Below are 8,108 nucleotides of genomic sequence, written 5' to 3' on the forward strand. Positions count from 1 at the left end.
CGAAGTGAAGGTTCCCGCTGCAGCCGGTGCAAATTTTGGCAACCTGAAAATTTCCCTACTGGTCTACTGGGTGTGGTGCGTTGTACGTTGTCTAGTGTTAAATACTCAGTCTGTGCAACCTTTGGTTGAAGACGGTTTCAATTGTCTTGTCAACTCTGATGACAATTGCTTGGAGATTTTGTATACATAAGAAATACAATCCGAAAGAGAAATCATAGAAATTTTTTATGATGAAACTTAAGGAGTTTGCTGATACAAATCGTTAGATAAATTTCAATGAAATTCTGTCAAATGTTTCTATGGAAATTAATTTTAATAAAATTTAAGACATTTTAACGGAATCATGCGCAATTTCTTGGAGACTTTTAAGGCCATTTTGGTAAAGAACTTGTTAGCCGCATATTGGTCTTATATCGCAAAAAGACGAATTAGCGGGCTTGTTGGTTACTTGGGCAGTTTGAGGGAATTGTGGAATTGGAATGTAATTTATAAGAGATAACAATAGGTAATACTATGAATGTGACTGGAAAAGTTTGGATATTATCAATATTATTTTAAGTTAATCTAGAACATAAATATGATGAAATTCTACGATCATTCAAATGGAATTTAAAAAAGGGCGAAGATATCCTATGAAGAGTTCCAAGAAAATTCAGATTAACAGAATTTATAATCATTTCAAGATCCTGAGATTTAAAAAATGACGCTATCAGACTTTCATTTTAGTAATATAGTAAAATTATTCTTTAGCATAAAACTATTCGTAATGGTCATGCGCGAATAGTGGAGTTAGCCGTAGGTTAGGTAAACTTTGTGCGAGTACCACGATGTTGGGCTTTGATTCCCACTTCAGCCAGGTGAATTTTGCTTTATTGGGTGTTGTGTGTTGTATGTTGTCAAGAATTAAATTGTAAATCTGACCAGGGTGATATTAGAATAATTTACAACTAATAAACTTTTTATCTTCTGGTACTGCATCAAATAGTAAGGACTACATCGACTATTAGTTAAAAAAATCCATCCCATCAAATTCTTTGCTTCTCATTCTTTAAAAAAAAATACAGTTTAAAAAACAATTCTATAAATATTTTCTGCAGTATGTTGCCCACATTCAATTCAATTTTTGAACTTTTGCGTAATGGATATTTAAACTTTTTGGGCACACTGTAACGAGTTATTTGCTTTATATAATTTATTTAAACATGTAATTCATAACCATTCTAGTAGTTTAAATAAATTCCAGATGATCATACTGACCGATTTTTACGGGAGATTGGCAAATCACTTTGATTTCAATAGCATTATGTTCAAACAGGATTTTTTGAAGCATTCCAGAGTTTTCCAGATTTTACATTTTAACTGGCCCAGATTTTTCTGAAAATGACCTGGCCACGCTGCTTGCGGGCAGCCTTCCGTCGGGTACTGGAGAACAATCTATAACGCCACGCACCGAAAGCACTGCTGCTGGTACTGATGATGACCACTGGACACCACCACGCACCACACGTGGTGATTGAATAAACACCTTTCGGTGAGACCGGAGTGGATTCGATTTTTAAATCTGTGCTAGGGAAAGCGCTTTTCGCAGTCAATCGGTGATAATTTTCATTATTATAGCAACAGTTGCACATTCGTGCAATTTCCAATAGTGACCATTTGAAAATTGATAAAGTGTTCATTTAAGCAGATTCGTAGATGACATTCCAATCGATTGGCTTGTTTAGTATTAATATCCATCCACTATTGACAGAGTTATAAGTGGTCAAAACCTGACCACTTTTCGTAACGCGGTCAATTTTGGTTTTTTGAAATTGCACCCCAAATATGTTGCCGAAAGACGTAATCCTACGTCAAAAAACGAACCGGCTATGACAGGTCTAATTTAAACTGGTACCACAGCTATGTGATCTTTTAAGGTGATCCGATACAGAATCCCGGCCACTTCGCATTTTCCTGGTAACAATTATCTGCTTTCAGAAAACATACAATAACAAAACTGCTTCCTAATACTTGCTGTGACGCAGCAAATATGATGATGAATTTTTTCCTCAAAATCCCTTTGGAAATTCTTAAATTTTTAAATTATCTCGGTATTATTTTCGGAATTATTTTGGAACACAGGATGCAAATTCAAGACCAAAATTTTCCAAAAAGTTTGCCCTATCCGTTCACCAGAACGGTGCAGATTTTCCACCAGAAGTTTTCAATATAGCTTAATTTTAAACAAAGCTTGTGTCTTCATTTACCAGACCAGTGCTAGTTTTCCACCAGATTTCGTTCATTTTATTTACCAGAGCGATGAAAATTTTGCACCAGAAATTTTCAATAAAGCATGCTCCTCCATTCGCCAGAGCGATGCACAAAAAAATGACAGTGAAGTTTGTTTCACCATGTACCTTTGTGGTACAATTTTCAGGTTTTGCCTCCTTCATACACCAAAATGCTGCAAATTTTCCACCATAAATTTTTAGTGAAGCTTGCATTCATCAGAACGATGCCAATTATGCACCAGAAAAATAAATAAATCTCGCTTCTACATTCACCACAGTGTAGCGAACTTTCCACCAGAAATTTTCAGTTAAATGTTCACCTCCAAATTTTTAGCGTGATACAATGTTTCCAATTTTCATTTTGTTTAGTCCCTTAATGCACCACCTTGATGATATTTTAACACCAGAAATATTAAATAAAAAGCTTTTTCTTCGATTTACCATCACGAAGATAATTTTTTTCAACCTTAAATTTGTCCTCTTCTTTTAACCCTCCATGAACCAGTTTGAAAAAAAAAATACATTAGAATTTTTTTGTATGTACCACTGTGGTGCAATTTTTCGACCAAAAAATTTCATTTAAATTTGTCCCTTCATGCACTTTTGTGGAGCAATTTTCAGCCACCATCTCAAAGGAATTGACGCAATAATTGGTTTTCAGTGCCCTAATATTATGAAATGAAGTTATTTTACCTTCAAATCAAGTTATCAAGAAATCAAGTTATTTTATACCATTGTTTTGTAAATCTGGAAATAGTAATCTCATTTATAAAATGGAGGGCAATTGCCCCACCTTGCCCCACCCTGTGCATGCAAGTGATTCTCGTTCATCCATGTAGCGTCCACCCATCTATTAGCAATTTCTCACCGTCACAACTACATATGACTTGTTTGTTTGATTACATCTGCTACTTCCAATCCAATCGACAGAATTGTCCAAAACAGTTTGAAAACGTTTTTAGAACGCTCAAAACTTCTCAGGTGAGTGTTATTATTTTTGGTAGCCTCAACATTTCCATTTGAACTGTGTGTCAAACAGCTGTTCTATTATCGGCAACTCGAAATTGGTCGTATATTTCATTTGAAGATGACAGGTGTGCTCAGTCGTAAAAATTTTATCAGATTGAATCGGAAAGACTGAAAATCGTTTAAATACATTTAGCGATGCGTTTTGGGGAGAAACTTCCTCGAAATTAACGTTTGATTGCCGAAAACAGTCAATGGGTGCTGAAGCAATCATTTACCCTATATTATTACAAAACTCTTCCAGCAAACATTATGACACGTACTCTAGAAAAGACATCTGCTTCCGACGTTTGGCTCATGGACTAAGATGCCGACCAGCAACGCACCATGACGCACCCGAAAAAAAAAATGCCCGCCTCTCCCAGTGGGTGCTATATAGTTAGTCCTATGCATAATTAATATGTTACGACCGCAAAGCTCACACCCGTCAACAACAACTGCCGAATTTCCGTACTAATTAGATATTGTGCGTAGGTACCGTTTGCTGCTTGGTTCCCCAGCAAGATTTGATAATTGTCCCAGCCAGATGGTGCTGTCGATGGACTTGACTCATGCGGCCTAATGAATTCAAATTAGCTCCCAATTAGCAACAAATGTTTCACCTATCATCAAAGCTAGCTCACTCACGCGTCAAGTAATCTAAAGCAGCTGTTGTGCGAATCCTAAAAAAATCAACCGGGCTCGTCCGGGAATTGAACCCGGGACCTCTCGCACCCGAAGCGAAAATCATACCCCTAGACCAACGAGCCACTTGTATGACCGAAGTTTGGCATTGAATCAAAAATAGCTTGCTCTATCTCGGCAGACTGAGTGGCGAGTCACAAAACGCTTCAGAGCCAAACAAATCAAAACAAAGTGAAATGCTACTGAACAAGGCTTTGAGTGAACTATTTCATCGACTAAGAAGGGTGGGTCGATGCGGTGCGGTACGGTGAGCTGATAAGAAACGGTCTGCATTCAACTGCTCAACGCTGTCGAAGGTCGTCTCAAGCGGAACGGCGTCGAAGGCGGCAAAAGACAGTCGTATCCATCTATTTACACTTTTTTCGATTCTATTTGCTCAGGTGCCCGTCCGGCCGTACTTCGAAAAAGGGGTTCATTGTCTTTTTCGGGTGTAAAACTGAACAAATAAATTGTCCAATTTGCTGCAGTTGTTCGATGCAGAAGGGGGGGTTAGGAATGTTGTTTTCATCGCCTCTCCGCTGTCTGCGTGCATTCCTGCCTACCGGGGAACAGAACTTGTCTGTTCGGCACTAACCAAATATTGTTATTTTAGAATACCCGTGCGGCTGACTGACACTGATGAGGGAATGAGGCGATCAATATTTGGCTGGCAAATTCTTCCAGCGTACAATGAGACGTTTGTCATCAGTCCAAGAAAGCTACTGATAAGGAACACGTAGTCTGTTGGATTGTGTTTTGTTCCCCGCACCGAACACCTCATAAACCAAACAATGTGATCATCGTCGTAGGTGTTCGGAGACCCTTAACTAGCCCTTCAGTCGCTTTTTAAGCGACCGATTGACATTGAGCTTAATTTATTAATAGAGAATATTGCTTTCAAGAGCCTTTCTGAGTGTGACTGCCGTCGACCAGCAGAGAGGTAGCAGCATTGTATCTGCCGTTGTAACGTCGTTGACGCTAAGTGGCCGAGGGCCCTGCCAAGAAAGGAAGTACAGTAAACAACACCCGGGTCCCCCGAGGGCCACTCGCAGCGAACAAATACACAACAGCCCTGGCGTCGTCATCGAGCCTTCAAGTGCTGGCAAACGAACGCTCGCTCGCCCTACAACTGACTTCAATTGTAGGCTAAAAACCACAAAACTGTCATTACCAGTCTTTTTTATCGGCTGCTGATGATGGTATTAATGTTCGAATCGGAGATTGAATTCAATTGGCTGTCTGATTATTTGAGTTTTGTCAGAGCACACGAGGTGCACTGGTTCCTGGGGCAGTTTCTAGACATTAAAGATGTCGAACCCTTTCAGGAACAAAATTACTCATTTTGCTCGATGTGATTATGCTCTTGTGTGAGATTACATGGCGTAATTGCGCGTTATGGTGACTTGAATCCTTTATCAAAAGTATCATCCGATTCATCCACAACAGCAACCACTCCATTTCCATTGCCATTCATTTTCGATTGGGACAGTTCTATTTACGAACTCACTCCCAGTCCGATCGATTTCCCCACGTGCTACAGTTCACACCTTTTGTCAACAAGCAACCAGGTTTGGCCATCGTAAAATGCAAAACCACTCACGGTGAATCAATTTCCCAAGCCTCAACCACACCGCTCCGCTCCGACACCTTTGAGCGGCCGGTGATTCTTCTGCTCTTCATTTCCCAATCTCGAGGAGTAGAATCGGCAAGAACCCAAGCAGAAATGGGAATCCTTTGAAGTGTCTCCCCATGGTTTTATGCATGGCCGTGCGCTCAAGTATGTACCAATATCGTACTGACTCAAGCATTCGTCTCGGTTGTGCCTTTTTTACGATTAACACCACCCCCAAAAAGACGTCTTCGGTAGAAGGAACGCCAGACATCCTTTGTGTACCGTCTTGTAGTGGGTACCACCAGTATTGCTACAACTATATATAGGACTAGTGATATAAGCTTGCATCCATCTCCATAAATCCAACTGGTATTTCAATAAGTGTTTCTGAGATTCACCTTACCCGCCTCCCCGGTATCCTTTTCTCCGGAGTTTGCTTTCACCTTTAGTCGAAAGACGACCTGCCGTGTAGTTACTGCGCGTTGTGTGTTCTTTGGTTCACTTTTGTATTGACCTTGTATTGCACGTGGAGTGTGATCTTTTGTTTTGTGCGTGCGAGTAGAACAGTGGGATAAGATTTCACGAACATTTTATAGAATGTATTAAGAAAACACATTCTACGTGAAGTACTGAGCATTTTTACTGAAATTCGACCAACGCGTCATAATCTCCCCTTGTTTAATAAAGACTGGAACGCGCAAAAATTCGTCGACAAAAAAATCGTTTCTTTCAGTCAAAATTCATATCACATTTTTTTTTCTTTTGGTAGTTAAATTCATATATTTATAGGAAAAATGTTCGTTTATTCTTTTGGTTTGCCAAATCTGAACTGCCGTACCTTCTGCTCAACCCCTTCCATTAATTTTTTTCCCATAGTGGCAGCTCTTCAAGTCCGGCAAGAACAGCACAGCCCGAAAAAAAAATTACAGTGAAATTTTCAGTGGAAACAATGCTCTAACATTAATATTTATTGTCGACAATAAAAATGATTGTTATAATGTTTTACTCTTCCGAAAACGGCAAAACTGCTACCTAGCTGTACAATTAATGTAAATAATAAAATGTTGTTACAATGATTTTTATCGTATTTTTCATTTATTTTATTGTTAACATGATTCGATCATGAACAATAATTAACAACTCTATTACAATAAAAATTGTTGTTACATTAAATATTGGTGTATTTTCATTGTGGGTTACTTCACGAACAATAAAAATAAATCTGATTGAAGCATGCAGACTATGAGAGGGTCAGCAACACTGCCAATGTAATTGAGATAGGCGCTGCTCGTATGGCTCTGGCTTTGACAGTTCGTTTGGCTCAAAATCAGGCAGTCCGCGTCCGCTCATATCTTATCCTAGACCCTCTCTAAAGCTTAATGGAGACCTTTTCCGTGCAGTCTATAATCATACAATAATAATAAAAAATTCCACCACTTGAAGATGTCAGGAAGTAACTCTCAGGTGGAAGCATATTTCATGGGCGATTCTCTCCAGTCGAATGCATTAACTTATCAACGACGCTCAACCACCAAGGAGACGTGACCTAGGGATATCGAGCGCAGGGGAGTTGGCCTGCATTTCTCACAAGTTCCGGATCGAATCTCGATCCATAACCAGTAAAAAAAGGACCACCCGTAACAGACATACCACCCCCCTTCCCTTCCCGGGGCAATGTTTTATTTTTTCGATTTATTTTTAAAGTCGATAAAGTAGATCTGTCAAGCCAACACATACACTCTAAAGTACACTGTTATTTTTTTTAATCAATAAATTCGCCAACCAACAGTAAAATAACAATAATATATAATGTTATTGAAAAAAAATTATATGGGAAAATCACGAAAATTTCATTGTTAAGATACTTAACAACCCCCCTTTTTTATTGTAAATTTTGCATTTACCATGAAATTTATTGTTTTGTACAACATAAATCAAGGTAAATTTATTGTAGACGTAACAATATAAATCATTGTTAAGACAATAATTTTCGTCTTATTGTTACATTGTTTTTCAATGTATTTTTGTTGTTATTTTTTTTCGGGAGGTCTATTATGTTACTTTAGGAATGGTAGCAGCTCAACAAACAATTCAGAGTCACAAATAAGCATATATATTGAATAAATGCTGTATAACAGTGTACAATGCTGAATAAAAAGAGTTGTCGAAAAGCTGGAAAAGCTCATTGAGATCGATATTCCACTGTTTGTTTCACTTTCTAGGCATCTTACAATTTTGGTTTCTTCTACAACTATATTTTGCATGCTTTTGTTGAACATTGAAACAAAATACCTCTTGAAACAAAAAAGAAATTCTTAAATAATCAATATTTAAAGGAGTATTTGCTCCTCAAATACCCCTTTTTCCGGCGCAAATTGGCGCAAAATTCTAGGAAGGATTCTGAATTTATACTTATTTTTCTACCGAAAAGTTATAAAAACATGTGGCAGTACGCGATCTTTTAGGTGTTTTTTAATAACTAAAAAACTCCTGCAAATGTCTAATTTTTGAATACATATTTAAATTTTAAGAGAAAG

At 38.1% G+C, this 8,108-nt stretch overlaps 1 non-coding gene across 1 annotated transcript; it reads right to left on the minus strand.

Annotated features, from left to right (window-relative positions):
* Positions 1-3,973: 3,973 nt before the first annotated feature.
* Positions 3,974-4,045, minus strand: TRNAP-CGG (transfer RNA proline (anticodon CGG)). Its single transcript has one exon. It is a non-coding gene; the product is annotated as a tRNA-Pro (tRNA).
* Positions 4,046-8,108: the final 4,063 nt, after the last annotated feature.

Source organism: Ochlerotatus camptorhynchus, unplaced genomic scaffold, assembly GCF_037179485.1.
Source record: "Ochlerotatus camptorhynchus isolate MF236.1 unplaced genomic scaffold, CSIRO-AGI_Acam_v1.1 ptg000358l, whole genome shotgun sequence".
NCBI lineage: Eukaryota > Metazoa > Arthropoda > Insecta > Diptera > Culicidae > Ochlerotatus > Ochlerotatus camptorhynchus.